Here is a 24,749-nt window from a genome sequence, read left to right as displayed (position 1 = left end):
GTCCGGAGCCTGTGCTCCGCAATGGGAGAGGCCACAACAGTGAGAGGCCCGCGTACCGCAAAAAAAAAAAAGAAAAAGAAAAAAAAAAAAAAAAAAAAAAGCATGGGGCTTGTGCTCTGCTTCCCTGTTAGGAGATGAAGGAACCTCTTGTTCCTGGAACATCTGAGGCTTACAGAACACCCTGTGAAAATCCTCATCTAGTTCATCTTGCCCCATAGACAGTGCCAGCCCATAGACAGTGCCAGCTTCATGGCAAGTGTAGTCACGGGGCCCAAGATCCCTTTAATGCTCTGCTGTCACCATCTTGCCGTTCTTAGTAAGTTCTGAACAAGGGGCTCTGTTACCCAAAAACTGGGTTCACCTCTTGGTGGGTGTTGAGCCAACGGACACAACCAAGTCAAAGATCTGGAGAAGGAAGGATTTATTCTTACTTGCAGCAAGTAAGGAGCACACGGGGAATCAGTGTCTCCCCAAATAGCAAAACTGGGCAAGTTGTAAGCGAGGGGCACATGCACATGCATGAATGGGCTTGAGCAGAGGAGAAATCAGCATAGAATTGGGGCAGGGGTCGACAGAGTCCGAGCTTTAGTTGATAGAAGTCACGAGGGTCAACGTCGCCATTCCTTCCTCCCCCTGGGTGGGGACCTTAGTTCCTGCAGATCGCAAAGAGCTGTATCAGATTGTTATATATCTCTCTCTCTTGAGGAGGAACTAGGACTCTGTTTTATTGCTGAACTGTTGTTTCTTGACAGCTCTTCCTTCACTCCTGCATACCCTCACTTCTCTTAAGATCCTTGATTACTGAGACCTGTTCAAGGGCCAGCACTGAGGCCAGACTCACGTCACAAAATAGCTTCTCTTATGTCAAGAAAGACATGCCTGGTTGTCTTTCTCTGGGGACCCCCTACCCTATCTGCTTACAGCTCCGCACCTGGGTTTTGCACAAATGATGTAGCTGTCCCTGCCTACGGAGGACCCAGAGGAGGAGCTGGGTCTTGGCCTAAACAGTTCCTAGTCTTCCCTCCCCTTTCTCTCTGTACTCTTCTTAGCTTCCTCTTTCCACCTATGCTGGCTCCCTCCTCCCATATCTCCTGCTGCTTCCCTACTTTCTGCATCTTCCATCCTCCTCCTTATGCCTTCCCTTTACCCTCTGTCTTCTACCTGTGGACGTATGATCTTTTCTCCAGCCTAAATTTAAAGATCCCTGGAATAAAGCTCTCTAGTGTCTCCTTAGCTCTCTTTGCACTTGTGATGGGATGTGCCACGTACTGTAGCAAAATGCACACTCTGGAGGGTGGTCAGCCCTGAACTGTGCTGTCAAAATAGTACCGGATGTTACCTCTCCACTCCAGTCACTGCTGCATTCTCTAGTTTGTATCTGAGAATTCAGGGAGAGTAGCACAGAACACAGAAGAAAGCAGAAAGAGAACGCATTTCGATGGCCTTTAAAGCAGTCCTTTCTGAGACTAATAGCCTCTTTTGTCTAAACGTATTATATTAATGATTTGAAGTGAAATGTTGTTAGCACCCTCTTACAGTTAACGGAAAGTATCAGTGCAGTGCCCCTCAGCACATCAAGGGAAGCATCAGAACTGAAGACGGGTTACAGCATCTCTCACTGACAACCAGGAAGGACCCACTTACCATAACAAGGCAAACTTCCTGCAGGCTTTCAAAGTCATCAGAGACCACCCTTCCTGTCCAACCCTGTTTCCACCTCTCTCCCTTAACTTCCATTGTTGTCAAGGTGTTTTTTTGTTTTGTTTGTTGTTGTTATTTTGGCAAGTAATATAAATTTAAATCAAACCACCGTAAGGAAAGAAAAGGAGATATATTGGTTCCTTATAACTGAGCAGTACAAGGGTTGGGAATGGCTTCAGGTATAGCTGGATTCAGGAGTCCAAATGATGTCATCTGGACTCCTTGCCCCCTCCTTCTCTGTGATCCCTACTTTCCTTTGGGACATATTCTCTGTCCAGACCTCGCCACATGGAGGCCAAGATTGCCTCCTCAGTTTACACTCTTCATGGCTTATGATCTAGAGAAAATGTCATTCCCCCAAGGGTTCTGTAGCAAAACTGGAGGGGAGATTCTGATTGGCCCAGCCAGGTTATGAGTTATAGCTGATGAGCCCACCCCTCAGCCAATCACAGTGACCTGGAGAATGCAGTGTGCTGGGATTGGCCCATGAGGGTCACATGCCCACCCACCTGCTGGTGGTGGTGGTGCTGGAAGGAAGAATGAACTCTTGCCCAATAAGGTACGGTGGGTTCTCTTAAAAAAGAGGATTCCAGGGCTTCCCTGGTGGCGCAGTGGTTAAGAATCCGCCTGCCAATGCAGGGGACATGGGTTTGAGCCCTGGTCCGGGAAGATCCCACGTGCTGTGGAGCCACTAAGCCCGTGCGCCACAACTACTGAGCCTGCGCTCTAGAGCCCGTGCGCCACAACTACTGAGCCCCTGCACCTAGAACCCACCTCAATGAGAAGCCCGCGCACCGCAACAAAGAGTAGCCCCTGCTCACCGCAACTGGAGAAAGCCTGCGTGCAGCAATGAAGACCCAATGCGGCCAAAACTAAATAAATAAAATAAATTTATTTAAAAAAAAAAAAAAAAAAAGAGGGTTCCTAGTACTAGAAGAGGGAATGTGTGTCCAAAATGACAATTCAGGTGACGCTCCCTTCTGGGTCTGTCCCATGACTCCCCCCCCCCCCCCCCCCCCCCCGCACTTTGCTTACATCTGCCTCAGGGCCTTTGTGTGGCTCTAATCCCCGCCTTTTCTCCACTTTCCTAAGCCCAACCAGGCCCCTCAAGGCTGAACCCATAATGACCACTCAGAAAGTACTTTATGGGTTCTTTTGGGAGCCAATAGAACACTGAAGAGGTTTCACAAGGGAGACAGATCCTTTGTTGATCTGAAGACAGGTATCCTAGCTACCTATCTTCATCGCGGTTTCTGTGAGACTCTGCGCTGGTCAAGGCTTTTTAGTTGAAAAGGATCAGAGAGACACAGGAGTTCGTACAAATGAAAGGGCGGTGGGCTCAAAGGAGTCGAGAGCATCTCCGGGAACCAAAGAACAGCTAGCTGAACCCAGGGGACTCTGGAAGCCCTGGGGCTCTGAGATGAGACCAGTCCTGCGGGTGCTCCGGGGAGCCACAGCCTCCCGTCCTCGTGTCTGTCTGTCTGTCTGCTCGGGGCTCCCGCTTCCCTCCGCAGCTGCCTGTGTCTGACTGCTCTTCACTGAGCTCTCTGGGAGGGGTGGCGGGCTGGCGTCGGTGCCTTTTAGTTCCCATACCCGCCGTCCTCTGGGGCTCTTTGCTTGGGTTTCTGAGAAAAAAAGAACACATTTGGTCACCGAGCAGCCAAGGTATCAGCTGTCTTTGGGCATCCCCCACTAGTCCAGCAGTCCGTTCATCGGGGTCATGTAGCACACACATGGTTGACCAGGCCATGGGTGGGAGCGGGTCCAGAAGAGTGGGTGTGGGCTGAGCAGGCGCCCCAAAACATGCCTCTTACGGGTACGTGGAGCAGCTGTTTCACAGGCTAATCGGTTAAAGCTGAGAGAAGTTAAAGGACTCACACAAGGCCACCCAGCCAGGGAGAGGTGACTCGGGTGTCTGTCCGCTGCTTTTTGGTGACTTCTAATGAAGAGGGGATGCCCAAAGCCCTGAACATTGATTAGCTCCCCGAGGCCGCGAGGCTCTGGGGAGGGAGCCAGGCAAGAGGCTGGGTTTCAGTGGACCCCACGGTGAGCACTGAACTAGACCCTGGAGTGGAGAGGAATTAAGATACTGGGGGACTTCCCTGGTGGCTCAGTGGTTAGGCGTCCGCCTGCCGATGCAGGGGACACGGGTTCGTGCCCCGGTGCGGGGAGATCCCACGTGCCGCGGAGCGGCTGGGCCCGTGAGCCATGGCCGCTGGGCCTGTGCATCCGGAGCCGCCTGTGCTCCGCAACGGGAGAGGCCACAACAGTGAGAGGCACGAGTACCGCAAAAAAAAAAAATACACTTACTTGGGACATAGAAACGAGAGAGAGGGGAGCTAAGGGTCGCAGGTCATGTTCCACGGGGGCAGGAGTTAGAGCTTAGCCTGCAGGGAGAGTCCTCGGCATCGACCGCGTGTGGGGAAGAGACGGGCTGGACGGGCTGGAGGGAGAGGTCTCCCTGCCATGCGGTCTCAAGGAAGGCCTCAGCCCACCCCGCGGGGAGCTCAGAGCGGGGCTGGCCCTTCACGACAAAGTGGGGTGGGATCAGGGGTTCATTGGATGCCAGCTGCCCTGAGAAAGGGGTGTATCTTGTGGAGGCAACTTTCTGGAGTGAAACCAGTTCCCAAAGAAGGTGCATAGTTGCGAGCTGTCCGTGGACGAGCTTCTCAGCAACTGGAGGAGAGACCTCTCCCCGGCTGAAGGGGAATTCAGGGTCTACATTTTGCTTCCGCTCTCTTGGGCGAGCCACGAGCCTCTCAGTAAAGGGGAGCATCACCTGCCTGGCCCGGAAAGAACCCCCAGGCCTGTCTGGCCTCCTGCACCTGCACCTGCCCCCTCTCTGCCCTGACCTTCTGTGATCTTACCTCTCAAATAAGGGACCTTTTTTTTTTTTTTTTTTTTTTTTTTCAGTACGCAGACCTCTCACTGTTGTGGCCTCTCCCGTCACGGAGCAGAGGCTCCGGACGCGCAGGCTCAGCGGCCATGGCTCACGGGCCCCGCGGCATGTGGGATCTTCCCGGACCGGGGCACGAACCCGCGTCCCCTGCATCGGCAGGCGGACTCTCAACCACTGCGCCACCAGGGAAGCCCCCAAGTAAGTGTATTTTAATGAGCAAGACCAACCTAAGATAGTAGCAATTTTTGATGAAGACATTTTCCTCAGAGATTTTTCTTCAAGAGATCTAATTTGAACAGAGCCTCCCTTTACACACACCTATTCCAAAACACAGGGCCTAACAAAGAAAACATGTAAGAGCCACGCAGGAACCTCTTTTTTTTCAGGCCAGCATAATCTTTTTTTTTTGGGGGGGGGTGGGGATATAATCGACGTGTAACATTATACTTGTTCAGAGTATACAACATAATGATTTGACCTTTGTATATATTGTGAATGACTGCAACAAGTCCAGTAAACATCCATCAGCACTCATAGTTACAAAGCATTTTTTTCCTTATGATGAGAACTTTAAAATCCACTCTCTCAGCAATTTTCAAGGATACAATGCGGTATTATTAACTATACTCATCACGCTCTACGTTACACCCCACAGGGCTTATCTTTTTTATAACTGCACGTTTGAACCTTTTCACCCCCTTTACCCATTGCTCTGATACCTCCCATTCCCCATCCCTGTCAACCATCAATCAGTTCTCAGTTCTCTGTATCTATGAGCTTGGTTTTTTTGTTTTTTGTTTTGTTTTGTTTTCGATTCTTCATGTAGATGAGATTATACAGTATTTGTCTTTCTCTGTCTTATTTCACTTAGCAGAATGCCCTCAAGGTCTGTCCATGTTGTCCCAAAGGGCAAGATTTCATTCTTTTCTATGGCTGAATAATATTTCACTGTATATCTGTACCATATTTTCTTTATCCATTCATCCATCCGTGGACACTTAGGTTGTTTCCATGTCTTGGCTATTGTAAATAATGCTGCAATGAACATAGGGGTGCATGTATTTTTTGAGTTAGTGTCTTCATTTTCTTCAGATAAATGCACAGAGGAGGAGTTGCTGGATCATACAGTAGTTCTATTTTTAATTTTTTGAGGAACCTCCATACTGTTTTCCACAGTGGCTGCACTAATTTACATTCCCACCAACAGGGCACAAGGGGTCCCTTTTCTCCACATCTTTGTCAACGTTCCTTAACTGTTGTCTTTTCTTTTTTTTTCTTTTTTTTTTTTTTTTGTGGTACGTGGGCCTCTCACTGTTGTGGCCTCTCCCATTGCGGAGCACAGGCTCTGGACGCGCAGGCTCAGCGGCCATGGCTCACGGGCCCAGCCGCTCCGTAGCATGTGGGATCTTCCCAGACCAGGGCACGAATCCATGTCCCCCGCATCGGCAGGCGGACTCTCAACCACTGCGCCACCAGGGAAGCCCCTTAACTGTTGTCTTTTCGATAACAGCCATTCTGACAGGTGTGAGGTGATATCTCACTGTGGTTTTGATCTGCAGAGGAGCCTTCTGGAAGGCCTGTTCAACAGACAAACTGCCTCTCCCTTCAAGTGTCAAACCGGAGTGAGTTTGCAATCCCTGTTGCCAGCATCTGACAAAACAATATTCCAGACTAGGATATTCCAATATTCTAGTCTTAGAATTCTCATTGTAAGACTAGAGGCTAAGACCTGGGTCACAGCGTCTCTACCTGTGTTAGATGTCAGGATTCTCCAGAGGCCGGTCCTTGGAATCAACTCAGGAATTGATGGGAGTCATTTAAATAAACCAGGTTCAGGGAGAAAAAGGCACTGGTTGGGGGTGCTGGGAATTTTGCTTCTTTTGCCTAATGACTATATGAATAAAGTTAGTCACTTGAACCTTTCTCTTCTAAGTCTAAACAACCCACCTTGGAAGCGTTTATTTTATAGCATCTTTGGAAGGACTATTCATTTTTATGAATAGTAATAACGGTACTGGGGTGGGTATCATAGGAGAGAGGGTCCAAGCAGATGAGAATGAAAAGGAAAATGATCATGTTCCCCTACTACATTTGCAGATTCAAGGGGAATAATTAAATATCAACTGAGATCAGGATGACAGCTATTACATATTTTCCCTGGGCTGCTATTAAATAACTATTAAATATTTAATACATTTATTTTATAAATAATAAATTATTAATTTAACTTATCTAATAATGTGATAATTAACTTAATTTAATAATTAAATGGATTTATTTAATAAATAATAAAATGATTGAATAAATTTATTTATAATTAAATATTAAATACATATTGTTTCCTCCTCAGCTCCACTCACTACCTCTTTTTTTAAATTTTACTTTATTTTTTTTTTTTTGCGGTATGCAGGTCTCTCACTGCTGTGGCCTCTCCCGCTGCGGAGCACAGGCTCCGGACGCGTAGGCTCAGCAGCCATGGCTCACGGGCCCAGCTGCTCCGCGGCATGTGGGATCTTCGTGGACCGGGGCACGAACCCGTGTCCCCTGCATTGGCAGGCGGACTCTCAACCACTGCGCCACCAGGGAAGCCCTCACTACCTCTCTTACAGTCTCTACCTAACTGTAAACCCAAGCTCAGGTAAAAGAAATTAAAGAGTAATATAACTTCTGCAGGTACTTAAGACAATGTTGTAATATAGTATCATTTCAGGACCAGAATCTTCTGGTCTTGGCTTGCACGTGTTTTCAGGGTCAGAACAAGAAGAAGAACATTTGCCGTCTTCCCACTTAATGACCTCAAAAGTAAACATCTGCCCTTTTCAGAATCTCCCACTACAAAACAAGCTGGCTCTCTTCCCCAGCCTCCCATCCTTTCCAAGTCATAATGGAAAGTGCAAGAGTTTTAAAGATGGGGTTTGACTTTTGCAAACAGGAAGTGTGGATGAAAGCAAAGCTAAGTCAGGTATAGAGTAAAACAAATTTAATCTGTCCAAAGCTGAGAACAATTAGTTCCAAATATTTCTAATTTTTTTTTCTTGAATAAGTGGGTCCTTATTCTGAGCAAAGAATTCAAACTGGTGGACAGGTTTCTTGGAAAGGATGATACTCAAACTTCTCTCAGGAACGAACCCTTTAGGAAAAAGGGAATGCATTTAGCAAGGGAAGGAAAGGAATGGTACATACTGTTTTGATTATGAGACCTAGGAATATATGATTGTGTAACTGATTTAGCATTCTGGGGTGGAAACATCCTGAAACCATGGTATATGATAAATTTGGTCTCCTTTCTGAGAGGGTTAACAGCCTGGGAAAGAGCTGTTATTCCAGAAGTCTGGCCTGTTACTTGATAAAGCTTGAGTTTTAAGAGTAATCGGGAAGGGGCTTCCCTGGTGGCGCAGCGGTTGAGAATCTGCCTGCCGATGTAGGGGACGCGGGTTCGAGCCCCGGGTCTTCCCGGTCTTGGAAGATCCCACATGCTGTAGAGCAGCTAGGCCCGGGAGCCACAACTACTGAGCCTGCGTGTCCGGAGCCTGTGGCACTGCGATGAGGAGGAGCCCCCGCTCGCCACAACTAGAGAAAGCCCTCACACAGAAACGAAAACCCAACACAGCAAAAATAAATTTAAAAAAATAAAATAAAAAATCATGACTTAAAAAAAAAAAGAGTAATAGAGAAAAATACCCTTATAAACCAGTAAGAAAATGTCAAAATATTCAAAATAAAAATAGGCAACTAAAAATGTTTAAAAAAAGAGTAATAGGGAAAAATAAAATGTAACAATTCTTTTAAAATACATAATAAATACAAACAAACACGCTGTCCCTCCTCCGCCGCCGCCGCCCTGTTCTGCGGCTCCTGGTGCTGCTGCTGGGTCCGGTCCGTGCGGATCTGGTCCCTCTCTTTGGGAAGCGGCCGCTGGGGAGACTCCTGCGGTCGCCATGGCCATGGCCGACGAAAAGCCCAAGGAAGCAGTCGAGGCTGAGAACAACGATCGTATTAATTAGAAGGTGGCGGGGCAGGATGGTTCCGTGGTGCAGTTGAAGATAAAAGGCATACACCACTTAGTAAACGAATGAAAGCCTATTGTGAACGACAGGGTTTGTCAATGAGGCAGATCAGATTCCAGTTGGACGGGCAGCCAATCAATGAAACAGACCCCCCTGCACAGTTGGAAATGGAGGCTGAAGATACAATTGATGTGTTCCAGCAGCAGACAGGAGGTGTCTACTCAAAAGGGAAGCTGCTACTTTACTCCAGAGTTCTGTTCCTCCGGACCGAGAAGACATTGTCAATTAGAAAACCACAATTTGGTTCCACCACATCCTGACTATTACAGTATAGTTTCTCTCTTCTTTCATTTTCCCCTTCCCCATTCCTTTATGGTACCTAAAGTAAGTGGTGTATGTGCACAAGCACATTGCATTTATTTTTAACTAAACGGCCAACGGTGTGTTTTGATCGACGTCAAGTGGAGATGGGATGGGGAAAAATACTGGTTCTGTATCTGTAAGACACCCCCTGTTCTCCATTGGTGGCGTGCTCGTCCACTCTTATCTTTATATTCCAGTAAGTTATTTTGCTCTCACTGTTTAACGAAGAGAACAACGTAAAAATTCTTGCATACCTTGTTCGACTGGAGAATTTTAATGTTTTTCATTTATCATTGTAAAGCCAAGGACAATTTTATAATGTTTTTGAACATAGCTGTTACATGTAGGGCAATCTGCCTTTAAGCAGGGATAAATTACTCTAAAAGAAATGAATCCTAGATAGTTTTCCCTTCAAGTCAAGCATCTTGTTGTTTAAATAAACTTCTTGTTTAAAAAAAAAAAAAAAAAAACTGCGCATAGCTCCCCAAAGGCACCTTATTTTCATTATTTCCCATGAAGTGGGTGTAGTAGGAAGAATAAAAGGCCTCCAAAGATGTCCATTATCGAACCCCTAGAATTTGTGACTATGTTATGTTACGTGGCAAGGAGGAGCTAAGACTGCACATGGAATGAGGCTGCTTATCAGCTGGCTTTGAGATGGGGAGATTATCCAGGATTATCCAGGTGGGCACAATATAATCACGAGGGTCCTTAAAAGCCTGTGCAGGAGGCAGCACAGACACAGGGTCAGGGTGAGGCAGCACGAGAAAGATGCCATTGGCCAGAGCTGGCTTTGAAGGTGGAAGGGACCCGTGAGCCGAGGAATGTGGGCAGCCTCAGCAAACCGGAAAAGGGAAGAAAACAGATTCTCCCCGAGAGTCTCGAGAAAGGAATGCAGCCCTGCCCACGCCCTGATTTTCGCCCCATGAGTCCCATTTCAGACTTCTGACCTCCAGATAGTACATCTGTGTTGTCTCACTAAGTTTTTAGTAATTTGTTAGGGCAGCAATAGGAAAGTAATGCAGAAGTTCAGTCAAGGAGCAACAAAATTCACTTATGAAACTTCTTATTTAGTTTTTAAAATAATATTGATACCATCAAGGTACACAGCTGTTTTATGCTCAGATATTTTGTTCCATGTGACCCACTTCTGCAAAGTACCAGTTAGCCCTGTTTTGTACACATTTTTTTCTTTGGGATAAAAACTAGTGTTTATTACATGAAACACTGTTTTTTTTTTGACCAGGAGGGATTATTTTGTCCTTTATTAGCTGGCTATTAGAAATGACTTACAACAATGTCCAAGCTCTTTATTTCCAACCAGGAATTATCTTGGAGTGGCGAATAGGTGAAAAATAGTTGTGAGCCTTTTATATTTCCATCAGCTGTCCCCAAATAATATAGGTGTGATAAATGAATTCATGGGGGAAAATGCCTGGGTAGCTGCAATTTATGTTTTTCAGTTACCAATTTATATGTTAGAACACTGGGGTTTGATCAATCAAAGAAAATCATTTGCAATAACAGGGATTCCAAGAGCCTGGGATGTTGCTTCATACATACCACAAGTTTTGAGACGATAAAAGCAACACTTGTTTTAGAAGGAAAAAAAGAAAAAAAGAATGTAAATGCTGAGAGGAATGAATAATGCAGCTATTGAAAGGCACCTATAGACAGAGCTGAGTCACAGACATGCAATAATTCAGAATATTCAGAACGCTGTGAGAAAAGGGTGCTTTTCCCAAGCTGGGGTGTCTCTGCCTCCTGCCCTGGACGTGCTGCTGCCCCGACCCTCCCTGGGGCTCCTACACTTTTTTGATTCTAAAGCTCCACAATCATTACTGTCCTTCACTCTCAAGCTTTTTAAAAGAAAACACTGAGACGTCTCCATAACACCTTTTCCCCCTCCTTTTCAAAAGGAAGAGAAGAAAGCCTTCTGAGGAGAGAAGATACCTTTTCAGTGACCCTTGTAACCAACCAAAGAATTCAATTCAATCCAACAGAGTTACCCAGATAAGAAAACCGACCCAAACACGATGGGGAAAGGGTTTGATGCTGATTACAAATCCTCAGCTGTTGTGCCTTTATTCTTCACGGAAGAGGTGGTGGCGGGACTTCCCTGGCAGTCCAGTGGTTAAGGCTCCACGCTTCCAGTGCAGGGGACACGGGTTTGATCCCTGGTCAGGGAACTAAGATCCCATGTGTCGTGAGGTTGTGACCACCACCACCAACAAAAAAGAAGTAGTGGGGAGCCGATACTTGCTACGGACTGAATTGTGCTCCCCTGCCAGCTTCCTGTGTTGAAGTCCTAACCCTCAGTACCTCAGAACGGGACTGTATTTGGAGACAGGGCCTTTAAAGAGGTGATTACCCTAAACGGGGATCCTTAGCCTGAGACCTAATCCCGTATGACTGGTGTCCTTATAAGAAGAGGAGATTAGGACAGCGGGCAACACCAGGGATGCTTGCACGCGGAGGAAAGACCACGTGGGGACACAGTGAGAAGGCGGTCACTTGCAAGCCAAAAAGCGAGGTCTCAGCCCTGCCCACACCTTGACCTCAGAGTTGCAGCCCCCAGAACAGCGAGAGAATCCATTTCTGTTGTGTAAGCCGGCCAGTCTGCAGTGCCTTGTTAGGGCAGACTGAGCGAATGAATACAGTACGTACTTATAAAGCGAGACTCTCGGGCCCCACCGGAGACATCACAGTTGTGACTTAGCAGCAGCCCAGACAGAAACTCTCGGCTGCCAGCGTGGAAGCCCGACGCGGGCTCCTGCCAGAGGCTCAGCACCGCCCTTCCACCCTGGCCAGCAGTATTCAATTCTTGCTTGACCCCTTTGCCTCTTTCCCTGTGCACCTCGGAAGCCTGGGGAAGCCGTGGCTTCTCCGCCTTTGCATTTCTCCCCTTCTTCAGCCCCGGATGTTACACAGCACAGAGCAGGCAGTTTTGTTTTGTTTTTTTTTTTTTGCTTGTTTGTTTGTTTTTGCGGTACGCAGGCCTCTCACTGCTGTGGCCTCTCCAGTTGCGGAGCACAGGCTCCGGACGCGCAGGCTCAGCGGCCACGGCTCACGGGCCCAGCCGCTCCGCGCCATGTGGGATCTTCCCGGACCGGGGCACGAACCCGCGTCCCCTGCATCGGCAGACGGACTCTCAACCACTGCGCCACCAGGGAAGCCCAGAGCAGGCAGTTTTAAATGCTGGTTAAATCAGGGCTTGTGTCTAATCAGTGTGCATTCCTTACCTCCCCCCAAAAGTATGCTGATGATGACCATCCCTGGCTACATTAAATGGCCCAACAGACTCTCTGAGAAGATGGGACGCATGGGTCAGGACGGGACACGAGGTCTTCCCGTCGGGATTCCTGCAGACACTGTGTCCCACGTTGGATTCCTCCAAAATTGACTAGTCTTCTGCCTCTGGGAAGACACTGGACTGGGCCACGGGAACATGAGGATGAAGGAGCTGTCCCCTCTAGGAGCAGGTAGAGCTGTCCTCTCTTCCCTAGAATACAATGTGATAAGCGTCATACCCGTGGGCTGCCTGCACCAGCTCCGAAGATGGAGTGACAGGTTCTGTTTGGGAGGCCGGGCAATCCAGGACTAGGAAAGCAACTGGAGATCCAGCCTGGGGGGATGAGGCAGTGGCCCTCTGACCTTGGCAAATTACTCAGTCTCTTTATGGTTTAAATGCAAGCTATAGAACATATTTTGTAAAGTTGGTGTAAATATGAAATGAAAAGTTGAATTAGAAACTGCATAATGGGACTTCCCTGGTGGCACAGAGGTTAAGAATCCACCTGCCAATGCAGGGGACCCCGGTTCGAGCCCTGGTCCAGGAAGATCCCACATGCTACGGAGCAACTAAGCCCGTGTGCCACAACGACTGAGCCTGCACTCTAAAGCCTGTGAGCCACAACAACTGGGCCTGTGCCCTAGAGGCTGCGAGCCACAACTACTGAGCCCACATGCCACAACTAATGAAGCCCGCGTGCCTAGAGCCCACGCTCTGCAACAAGGGAAGCCACTGCAGTGAGAAGCCCGCGCACTGCAACGAAGAGTAGCCCCCGCTCACCACAACTAGAGAAAGCCCGCGCGCAGCAACGAAGACCCAACGCAGGCAAAAATAAATAATTAATTTTTTAAAAAAAGAAACTGCATAATGTAATGCCTCACACATTGTAGGTGATTAGTAACCATGAGGAAGAAGAGAGCCCCTCAAAGGAGATGATGGGCCAGCGTGACCTCGAACAGCGAGCAGGGGCACAGCGGACAGAGGAGAACTTGGATGGAAAGAGGTAGACAAGGCAGAGGACCAAGGAGAAAAAAGGTGCTGTTCGGGGAGCCCTGGGCCACCCCATGTCAATGTTAGGAATATTGTGGGAAATCAGGAAGGCAGAAAGGGACTTCAGTGCCAGGTGAAAAAGTGCCAGGCCTTTGTTCTATATTTAGCAGAGAGACTTTTCCAGAGAGTGTGTGACAGAGGGGTAGAAGGTGGAAGTAGAGGAGGAAGGGATAGGGTCAGTCCATGCTGCCTCCCATTTTTTCAGCCTGGGCCCTGCTTCCTTAGGTGGTAAGGCCAGAAATTGACCCGGGAAACAGAAGAGGTTCGTGGGACTTGCTTGTTGTTGTTTGGGGAAGGTGTAAAGTAGACACGATGAGATTATGCTCATGTTAAGTTCATGAGGCTTTTGGGGTATCCAGGGAGAGATGCCTAGTGAGCTTGTCAAAACAGAGTCTAGCCTTTTGTCAATCAGTCAGGGATCCATAGTGTCCCCAACGTGGGCTGAGTCCTGTTCTAAATTTTTCCTATATCACCTCATCTCATAACATCCCTGTGAGAGGGACAATATCATGAGCCTCATTTTAAAGACGAGGGCTGTGATGGACTGAATTGTGTCTGTCCACAGCGCCCCTGCCCCAATTCACATGTTGAAGCCCTAACCCCCAATGTGACTATTTGGAGATAAGGCCTTATGGGAGATAATTAAGGTTATTTTTAAAGTTAATTAAATAATTATTTATTTTGGCTGCGCTGGGTCTTCGTTGCCGCATGCAGGCTTCTCTAGTTACGGCATGCGGACTCAGTAGTTGCAGCATGCGTACTTAGTTGCAGCATGTGGGATCTTAGTTCCTGACCAGGGATCGAACCCGGGCCCCCTGCATTGCAAGCATGGAGTCTTAACCACTGGACTGCCAGGGAAGTCCCGATAATTTTGGTTAAATGAGGTCATGAGGGTGGGGACCTGGTCCAATAGGGCTGGTGTCCTTATAAGAAGAGGAAGAGACATCAGAGCTCTCTCTCAGTGTGCACACAGAGGAATGGCCACGTGAGGTCACAGTGAGAAGGCAGCTGTCTGCAAGCCAGCAAGAGAGGTCTCACCAGAAACCAACCCTGACGGCACCTTGATCTTGAACTTCCAGGCTCCAGAACTGTAAGGAAAATGAATTTCTTTAATTTTTTTAAAAGATTTTTTTGATGTTTACCATTTTTAAGTCTTTATTGAATTCATTACAATATTGCTTCTATGTTATGTTTTCTTTTTTTAGCCACAAGGCAAGTGGGACCTTAGCTCCCTGACCAGGGATCAAACCCCCCCCCCCACACACACACCCCCACACCCCCGTGCTGGAAGGTGAAGTCTTAACCACTGGACCACCAGGGAAGTCCCTTTTAAATTTATTTTAAATTAAAGTAAATGTTTAAGTTACACAGTCTACAGCATTCTGTTATGGCAGCCCAAGATGACTAATACAAGGGCAATTAAGCACAGAGACACTAAGTACTTGTCCAAGGTCACACAGCTGGGAAAGAACAGAGGCAAGATTTGGCTTAGGGCAGAATCTTTGCTTTTAACCACTAGCCTCTTTGCCTTTAACTACTGCCTCTCTAGGCAGTGTGTGTGTGTGTGTGTGTGTGTGTGTGTGTGTGTGTGTGTGTGTGTGTGTGTGTAGGGGCAACATCTCCACGTGAATGGAGAAAAAATGGGGCTGTCACTTTATTCCGAGAGGAGAGGTTGATTTCTGGGGCCCCACTGCACCAGTGTACCTACCCTTGAAGTCTAGTGACTGCTGTGCTGAGGCTGCATGGCCACGTTCCAAGCTTCTCCATACACTTCTGTGAGACTAGGGAGGAGGACACTTCTGTAGAATGGAGAATAAATGTGTGGTCTGAGGCAGACGGAGCTGCAGACATGTCCTCTGGCATGCTCTGTTTATTGCATGTTGCCCAGGTGCTGGAGGCGTGAGAAAGGGTGGGAAAGGCTCTGCCCGGCCCTCACCCTCACCCTCACTGGGCCAGCAGCACCTGTGAACTAAGTGAAGAGAGAATCCAATAGGCTACGATCTGGTAAATCATCCAGAGACCCACCACCATACAGTAGATACAGTTTGTTTTAAGATGAGCTTTTGTTCTTTCCCATGTAGGTGAATTAAAGATCAGGCTGGGACAAGTGGAGGTGGAAAAAATAAAATCAGATTGGTTTTCACTTGGAGACCCGTGGATGCATTCCTGGTAATTGTTTTATTTATTTATTTAATTGGCGTATAGTTGATTTACAACGCTGTGTTAATTTCTGCTGTACAGCAAAGTGATTCAGTTATACACTTTTTTTTTTTTTTTTTTGGTGGTACGCGGGCCTCTCACTGTTGTGGCCTCTGCCGTTGCAGAGCACAGGCTCCGGACGCGCAGGCTCAGCGGCCATGGTTCACGGGCCCAGCCGCTCCGCAGCACGTGGGATCTTCCCGGACCGGGGCACGAACCCGTGTCCCCTGCATCGGCAGGCGGACTCTCAACTACTGCGCCACCACGGAAGCCCCAAATATAGATTTAAAAAAAAAAAACAACTTTTTTATGGTCACGCCCCGTAGCATGTAGGATCTTAGTTCCTCGACCAGGGATCGAACCCCCACCCCCTAGCATCGGCAGGCAGACTCGCAACCACTGCGCCACCAGGGAAGCCATACATTTTTTAAAATATTCTTTTCCATTATGGTTTTCATAGGATATTGACTACAGTTCCCTGTGCTGCGCAGTAGAACCTTGCTGTCTATCCATCCTATATATAAAAGCTTACATCTGCTCACCCCAAACTCCCACTCCATCCCTCCCCCACCCCCTCCCCCTTGGCAACCACCGGTCTGTTCTCTATGTCCGTGATTCTGTTTCTGTCCTGGTAATTGTTTTGGATTCTCAACTCTTTCTCCTCATTTTGAGGAGGGTCCCCCCCAACCCCGGTTGTTTTGTTTGTTCCCTCGCCTTGAAGTTTCTGAAATATTCCACAGCTCTGTCCCTGCCAATTCTGCAGAAGGCTTCTCTTGCTCAGAGCCCGTTCACAGCCAAGTGGGAGAGTTTCTCCACAAACTGCCATTTCAGTGAAAACAGAAAATAAAATGCAACCAAGCACATTACAAGGGGGAGGCAGTGCTCGGTTCCTTGGCTGTGATGCGGCCTGATTTGCCTGGCCCGTCCTCTCTGACCTTGACTTTCTTTGTATTGGTGTGGCCTGCTAGTTTGCATTACTGAGGCTTCCTTGGTCTTTTCTCTGTAACTGAAGGTTTGTCATGACTGGGAAAGTGTCCTGCCTTCCCAAGTCCTCTTCTGAACATTCTTTCACCCCACTCCTAACATCTGTCCTTAGGGAAGAGAGCCTTGGTTAAACGAATTCTTTACTAAGAAGTTGTTTTGAATATTGTCTGCCCTCCCAGGTGACTTTGCATTTTCCAAGAGGGCTGATGTATTCCCAACACTGTGTGCAGATGAATCACCTGAAGCATTTATTGTGCTGTAGATTCAGATTCAGTGTGTCTGGGATAAGGCCTCGCCAAGACCCTGCATTTCTGACACTGGGCGGTGATGTCGCTGCTGGGCCATGGACCTCACTTTGAGTAGCCAGGCTATAGATGAACACTGAACGGGTGAGTGGTTGTAAAGAACACTACCGGAGTGGGTATTAGTCAGGGGTCTCCAAAGAAACAAACCAATAGGAGAGATCTATATTTATATAGATCGATACAGATATATGAAGAGATTTATTATCAGAAACTGGCTCATGTGATTATGGAAGCTGAGAAGTCCCAAGATCTGTAATTGGCAAGCTGGAGACCCAGGAGAGCTGGTGGTGTCAGTTTCAGTCTGAAGGCCTGCAGGCTGGGACCCAAGAAGAACCGGTGTTTCAGTTTGAGTCTGAAGGCAGGAAAAGACCCATGTCTCAGGGAATTCCCTGGTGGTCCAGTGGTTAGGACTCTGTGCTTTCACTGTGGAGGGTATAGGTTTGATCCCTGGCTGGGGAACTAAGATCCCGCAAGCTGTGTGGTGTGGCCAGAAAAAAAAAAAAAAGACTCATGTCTCAGTTCACATCATCAGACAGGAGGAATTCTCTCTTACTCACAGGAGGGTCAGACTTCTGGTTCTATTCAGGCCTTCAACTGACTGAGTGAGGCCCGCTGACATTAGGAAGGGCAATCTGCTTTACTCAGTCTACTGATTCAAACGTTAACCTCCTCCAGAAACACCTTCACAGACATACCTAGACCAAATGTTTGGACATTCCCCCCCCCCCCCCCCGCCCCCATGCCCTCATCAAGTTGACACATAAAATGAACCCTCACAGGACGGGAGTGTGTATCCTCCTCTGGGGTTTTCGTGGCCCCTGGGCTGTCCTGGCTCATCTTCTTGGAATTCCCTAGTGAGAAGATCTAAGTGTGTCCCCTTGTAAGCTGAGTGTTCATTGCTGCACCTCATCTAAAAGCTCTCAAGGACATCTCTCTACACGACACCTGGCTATGCTCCATCCATTCTGGCACATAAAGGACAAATGCTACTTTACATTTATGTTCAACCCCTTAATTTAGTTATACCGAGTGCCTGCTGTGGGAAAGGTACAAACTGGGGGTCAAGGAGGACCAAGGGTGAGACAACCCAGAGTGGCAGGGGTGTAGAAGGGACAGGCTACTTAATTTGTAGGGCCCAGAGCAAAAGGGAAATTGCAGGCTTGTGGTTCAAAAATTAGGATTTTTTGCTTGCCAGTGCAGGGGACACAGGTTCGAGCCCTGGTCTGGGAAGATCCCACATGCCACGGAGCAACTAGACCCGTGCACCACAACGACTGAGCCTGCGCTCTGGAGCCCATGAGCCACAACTGCAGAAGACCGTGTGCCACAACTACTGAAGCCTGTGAGCCACAACAACTGAGCCTTCATGCCACAACAGCTGAAGCCCACGTGCCTAGAGCAACAAGAGAATCCACCGCAATGAGAAGCCTGTGCATTGCAACGAAGAGTAGCCCCCGGTCGCCGTAACTAGAGAAAGCCTGTGTGCAGCAACAAAGACCCAATGCAGGCAAAAAAAAAAAAAAAAAATTAGGATTTTTAAAGGCAGCATTGGCAGAGCAATAAACCAAGTATGGGGCCCTTCTGAGAGCAGGACCCTGTGGGAGTGCACGGGTCATATGCCTGTTAAGCTGGTCCTGGGTATTGGGGAAGGAGGGAGGAAACAATATGGTGGAAGGAGTGGAGGGAGAGTCAGCTTAGGGGCCAGATGGAAACGCTGGCCTATTGATTTGTGCCTCTTTTTCTGTGTGTGTGTGTGTGTGTGTGTGTGTGTGTGTGTTATTGTTTTTTGTAGTCAATGTGTATTTTAAAATTAATTAATTATTTATTTATTTATAATTTTTGGCCATGCTGTCTGGCATGTGGGATCTTAGTTCCCTGACCAGGAATCGAACCCTTGCCCCCTGCACTGGAAGCGTGGAGTGTTAACCAGTGGACTGCCAGGGAAGTCCCAATTTGTGCCCCTTTAAGTTTTCTTCCTTCCCTCCCTCCCTCCCTTCCTTCTTTCCTCCCCTCCCCTTTTTAAAAAATAAATAAAATTAATTAATTTATTTATTTTTGGCTGTGTTGGATCTTTGTTGCTGCGTGTGGGCTTTCTCTAGTTGTGGCGAGAGGGCACTACTCTTTTTTTTTTTTTTTTTTAATTTTTTATTTTTTTATTTTTTTATTTTTTATTTTTTTATTTTTTATTTTTTTGGCACTACTCTTCATTGCAGTGCATGAGCTTCTCATTGCGGTGGCTTCTCCTGTTGCGGAGCACGGGCTCTAGGCATGTGGACTTCAGTAGTTGTGGCACGTGGTAGTAGTTATGGCACACAGGCTTAGTTGCTCCGTGGCACGTGGGATCTTTCCGGACCAGGGCTCGAACCCATGTCCCCTGCATTGGCAGGCGGATTCTTTTTTTTTTTTTTTTCCTGGTATGCGGGCCTCTCACTGCTGTGGCCTCTCCCATTGCGGAGCGCAGGCTCCGGATGCGCAGGCTCAGTGGCCATGGCTCACGGGCCCAGCCGCTCCGGCAGGCGGATTCTTAACCACTGCGCCACCAGGGAAGTCCCTAGGTTAGGTTTAAAGTCATCTTCCAGCTGTTTCTCATAGCTCTAGAGGAGTGATTCTCAAAAGAAAACCATCCCAAGTATGGCTTACCAGGAGGCAGAGATTCCACTTTCTCTGAACCTATTGTCAGAGGCTTGGTATTCATTCGTGACCTGGCTGATTGGTTAGAAAAAAGCCCAGAAGGATACAAAACAGAGGTCCCTGCCAGTAAAATATGACTAACTACAACTTTCTTGTTCTAGATTTTAACTCAAACTGTCTACTAATCTTTGAGGCAATCTATCAGGTGAAGGGGGTTCTTGGCAAGAGATTGAGGATGAGTCAGAGCGAACTCACGACAGCTGCTTTGGAAAACCATTCACCTCTCTCTCGGTGGGTTCCCAAGTAAATGATAACCAGTAAGCACTTTTGTGACAAATATTTTTTTTTTTAAAATTTTTTTTTTTGTCACGCCACACGGCATGCAGGATCCTAGTTCCCCAAACAGGGATCAAACCCATGCCTGCTGCAGTGGAAGCACAGAGTCTTAACCACCGGACTGCCAGGGAAGTCCTGAGATATGTTTCTTTTTAATAAGCTGCCTCACGTCCTTTTAAAAAGAGGTCATCCACAAATAAATGACAGAAAAGAAAATAAGTGCCAAAGTCCTCGTTTTAGGAAACACAGGAGGCTAATTCATTCATTCTGTAAATATTTACTGAGCAATTACTTTGTGCCAGGCTCAGTTCTAGACACCACAGCAGGATTACAGCAGGAAATGAAAGAGACCACAGCCCTGCCCTCTGGGAGCATCAGTTGGAATGGAAGGTGGAGGTAGAAACAAAGGCTGTGCAGGGCTGCCTAGAGAGGAGGGTGTGGGCTTATCTCTGTGGCTTATGGGGAGATAGTGAGAAAGGCCATTTTCTGTGACTTAACTATGACTGTATTTAGTGAGGCTTTCACTAAGTGATGGGGAAGAAAATGTTGACTTGTAGTTGAAATTAGGGCCATGAACTAGAAATGTAACTTCTGTGGGTTCTTTTATCCTAAACCCTTAATTCTACCCTTAAAACTCCACTTTTTTTTTTTTTTTTATTGCCAATGCTATGTTCTTTTGAGATGTCAACGGTGCCCTCAGGAGATGGGACGCCAGATGGCATTTGTCTGTGTTTTAATCAAAACGCCCCATTCTCCTCCCCACGGTGTGAAGCAGCAGCATTCTGTGCTGAGCAGAGACAAGAAACGGTACAGATACCTGTAGTAGCTTTTTTGATTTCAAGGGCAAGAAATGTACCCAAAGGCTAGGTCAGCCTAATTTCATTAACTTCAGTGGTGACACACCATTATTGTGGGAACCAACCCTCCCACAGTCAGCCCTGAGCAGATTCTGAGAGGCAAAGTCCTGATGTGTTGATGTAGGTGGGGCTGAGGGAGAGAAAGAACGATCGACAAAAAGCCCCAAATGGTGCTTTCCCATGTATCCATCTCCCCTTTATGGGCAGGGCTAAGCATTTCTCTTCTACTGTCTCCTTCATGGTTTTCAACCACTTAATGAAATGTTATCATCCAATTTAAACAATGAGGAGACAGTGGGTCAGAGAGTTTAGTTAACTTAGCTAAGCCCAATAGCTAACTTATATGAGTGCATACTATGTGCTGTGCTTGACTTTTTTTTTTTTTTTTTGACTTCTTTTTAATCCCTTCAACATCCTTGTGGATTAGGTGGTATTACTCCTGTTTTACAGAATGAAAAAGCGAGGCTTACGAAAGATTAAATAACTTGCACAAGGCTCTGGAGCTGGAAAGCGGTGGAGCTTGGATTCAAACCAGCCAGTGTAACTCCAGGGTTTTTCCTCTCCACTGCTCTTCCGATTTCTTAGGAGCAGAAAGAGCTATGCCCAAGGCAATCAGAAGACCACGCTGAGGACTCATCTGAAGCTGTCTTGCAACCATGTTACCTCCTTAACAGGAGGGCCGTGACGGCAGTAGACCTCAGTGAGGCAGAGAAGAAATAATTTTGGGGGGGAGGGGAGTTACAAGTGACAGATACTCATTATATTATTTAAATATAATTTCAGCTGCTGTACGAGAAACCCAAGCATCAGAGGCATAATAAAACAAAGATTGCTTTCTCTGACATGCAATAGTCTTGGTGCTGGCGTGTGTGTGTGTGTGTGTGTGTGTTTCTCATATATATATTCCCCTTCTAAGATGGTGGCTTGTAATAGGTTAAGAAATTGCTCTTTCTCCTGGGATGAAAAGCTTCACAAAGGAATGACTCTCCATTGAGAAGTTTGGGCAAGGTCTTGGCTGAGATGAGGTCTTTCTTTGGAAGTGTGTCTTTTGGAAAAATCTCTCAAACTTCACTCAACATTCTTGCAATCCCCATTATGGGACCTGGTGGACATATCACTCTGAGATCTACTATCCTAAATTCTTCTCAAACTGATGTTTTAGAAACAGTTCGGATCTTTAAAGCTCTTGCTTCTTTTTTTGCTCCTCTATAATTCATTGATTAAGTATTTCTGAGCGCCCCAAATATGCCAAGTACGGTGCTAGGCACTGCGATACAGCAGAGAGAAAGATAGCGAGGAATCTGGATCCGGTGAAGTGCTGTGCTGGTGGAGGAGATCATCATTAACTGGCAATTTCAGCCTCCTTTAATACAGGGGTTGGTGGGAGCACTGGGAGTAGGAGATATGGGTGCATGACCTTAACTGGATTCGGCAGGTTTCCAGTGTCTACAAGACTGTATGCTGCAGTTGGAGTTCAGCAAAAGTCTGCTGCATGGATGCACTGGCTGTTAAGCTAGGATCTGGAGAATGGGTGGGAATTAGTCAAGTGAAGGGAGAGGATGAGGGTGGGGTGGGGAGTGGGGCGGGCTCTGGGCAAAAGGAAGAGAGCCAGAAGGGAGAGAGCAAAATGAGATTTTTCTGTTTAGAAGGATGATTTTGCAAAGTGGAAAGTGTGGAGAGTAGATTTCAGGAGGCAAGGCCTGGGGTGGAAAGAGATGGGAGACCTTTGATGTGGTTGGGGGGGAGAGGATTGGGAAGAGGGCATGGATTTAGGAGGAGGCTAGAAGAGATGGGAGAAGGAGGAGGGAAGAGAAGTCAAGGATGACTTCCAGTGTTCCAGTTTAGTTTTATGCTCTAGGGCACAGGCATTTCTTTTTGCGGATTCTTTTTGTTTTCAGCCAGATAACCCCAGGGGCACAGGCCTCCCCACTCCCTCAGGGTGACTGGGTCCACTGAATCAGGGTGTAGTGAATATTCACCCCAGCCTTTCTTCTTCTTAATGGTGGTGTCCAAAGCTCTTAAGGTGAGGAGGGAGCCCTGGCGGGTGTGGGGAAGAGATTTCGTTAGCGTCACTACTGCCGGAGTCCGGGTTTCCTCTTCCTCACAATCTCGCCAAAGGTAAATGGCAAATATCGTTTCCGGATTTTACAGAAGAGACCAGGAGCTAGGTCTGTGTGAATTTAGCCCGAGTCGCGTACTGCTCAGTAGGTGAATGTGAGCCTGTGATTTCAAGTGTACTTGCTGGGCAAGGTAAGTCAACCCGGTGAGTCCTGGACTCCCCAGGATTCGGTTAAGGCCACCGTGCCCTACCTGGAGCTTGGTTAGCGTCTAACACCTCCCAGCATCCACAGCAAGGGATTACGTTAGGGTTTTTTCTTCTCGTCCAAAAGTTCCTGTCTCCCCCTAGAGTCAGGCACACGCCTCCCAAGCCAGACCACGTGTCGCAGGTACAGCGTTTTTTGGCTCTTCCCCTCCCCCCGTTCCGTTCTTCTTTCCTCTCCGCCTTAGGTGGCAGGAAAATCCTTTACCTCGGACCAATCCCACTGATACCGAGCCGCGCGCGCGCGCGCGCCAACTCGAGCTCCTTCTCTCTACGTCATTGGCCACCTCCACCTATGCACAGTGACAGGCAGCTTCGAGGACCTATTGCGGGAGGAGGCGGAGGCCGCTCGGCCCTCCCAGAGCTGCTTTGTTAGGGGCTTCCTCGCTGTTCCCCAGCCGCCGCGCCTCCGCTGCCTTCCCCTGCTCTCCCCAGGCCGCGCCGCCGGAGCCTAGTGGGAAGGCAATCCCGGCGTGCGTGGTGGGGGAACCTCTCCGGCCGCGCGCCGCGGGCGGGGATGCAGCCCGGGTATCCAGCGTGCGCCTGTTGTCACTCTCCAGTCCAACTCCGAACGCCCCGCTCATGTGTCCGCCGTCTCTGATTGGCTGTCCGGAGGAGGAGCGATTGTCAGGCGGCCCAATCGGAACTCGGTTTCCCACGGGCTTCCACGGACCCGCCCCCGAGGCGGCTGGCGGAGGCACCCTGACAGCTCCCATTGGCAGACGGCTAAGGGGCCGAAGCGAGGCCGGGCAGAGCAGCGCCGCCGCCGTCGGGCGCGCAGCTCTGCAGCGCCGCGAACGCCTCTGTGTCCGCAGCCCCCGGAGCCCCACGGCCCCGCATTGTCCCTGGCCCCCTGGCGGAGATCCGGGACGAACGTCGCGGGTGAGTACCGCGAGCCTGGGGAGCGCCGGCCGGCCGGCTGGAGCCGCCCCGAGGGACGGCGGTGAGGACGCCCGGAGCCTCTCAGCCCGTGACGGGCACGTCCTGACCCCAGTCTCCGGCACATTGGGGCTCCCGGCGGGTCCTAGCTCCCCCCGATTGGGCTTTACTCGTATTGTTTTGGCGTTCCCACACTTGGGAGGTGGGGAGCTGGCGAGGGGAGGCAAGGGGAGACATCCTTCGCTCGAGGGAGCAGTCAGGAGGGAGACGAGCCAGTGGCGCCCAGGTGAGGTTCCTGGCGCCGAATGGAAGTGACAGTGTCCAGGCGTTGGCGTTCGGTCTTCCCGGCAGCAGGAGGTCAGCGTTGACCTGCGGCGGCGGCGGCGGCACTTTGTATTTGTCGGCTGATTTTTATCAACTTCGGGGAGGGTGTGCGTGTGCTTACGTGTGTCTCTGTGTGTGTGCCTCCCTCCCTGACTTGGGCACCTCCAGGCCTGGGTTTTCGGCGACGCTGACTGGGCGGTCACCTTGGCTATCCGTGCCACGCTCGGGACCCGGCTCACGGGGAGGAGAGTCTGGGGGTTGGCATACAGGGCCGGGGACCCGCCGCAGACCTGGGAGGGGACATTTAAAGCGGCCTCCTGCGCGAGCGCAGACAATGACTCGTCCGAGCGCGGGATCCTAGGGGCTGTGCGTCGGGTCCCCGCGCCGGATCGCGGTCCCGCCTAGCTCTCTTGCAGGCTCGGCCGCTCGGATGCTGCTGCGCCGCGCCGCGCCGCTCCGCTCATCGCCCAGCCGGGGACCCGCGTGGGGCCCGCTTTTGTTTACAGACCTCGCCATTGGGCGAGAGCTGCGCGCTGCGCTCCCCCGGCTGCCGCCGCGAGCCCCCCTCCGAGCTGGGAGAAGTTGGTGCATGCTGTCAGGTG

At 48.9% G+C, this 24,749-nt stretch overlaps 1 protein-coding gene and 1 pseudogene across 2 annotated transcripts in view; both read left to right on the top strand.

The window, feature by feature from the left end:
* The first annotated feature begins 8,544 nt into the window (after positions 1-8,544).
* On the top strand, positions 8,545-8,927 carry LOC131757819 (small ubiquitin-related modifier 2-like; annotated as a pseudogene).
* Positions 8,928-23,666: 14,739 nt separating this feature from the next.
* TIAM1 (TIAM Rac1 associated GEF 1) overlaps positions 23,667-24,749 on the top strand; it is a 418,422-nt gene continuing 417,339 nt past the window's right edge. Inside the window, exon 1 of one of the 2 annotated variants that reach the window (XM_067034989.1) lies at positions 23,667-23,826. The gene's annotated coding sequence lies outside the window, so the exon portion shown is untranslated. The remainder of the gene's footprint in view (positions 23,827-24,749) is intronic. The other variant, XM_067034986.1, reaches the window with a different exon arrangement.

Source organism: Kogia breviceps, chromosome 5 (genome assembly GCF_026419965.1).
Source record: "Kogia breviceps isolate mKogBre1 chromosome 5, mKogBre1 haplotype 1, whole genome shotgun sequence".
Taxonomy (NCBI): Eukaryota; Metazoa; Chordata; class Mammalia; order Artiodactyla; family Physeteridae; genus Kogia; species Kogia breviceps.
Note: the sequence above shows the minus strand (reverse complement) of the source record. Positions and strands in the feature narration are given on the sequence as shown.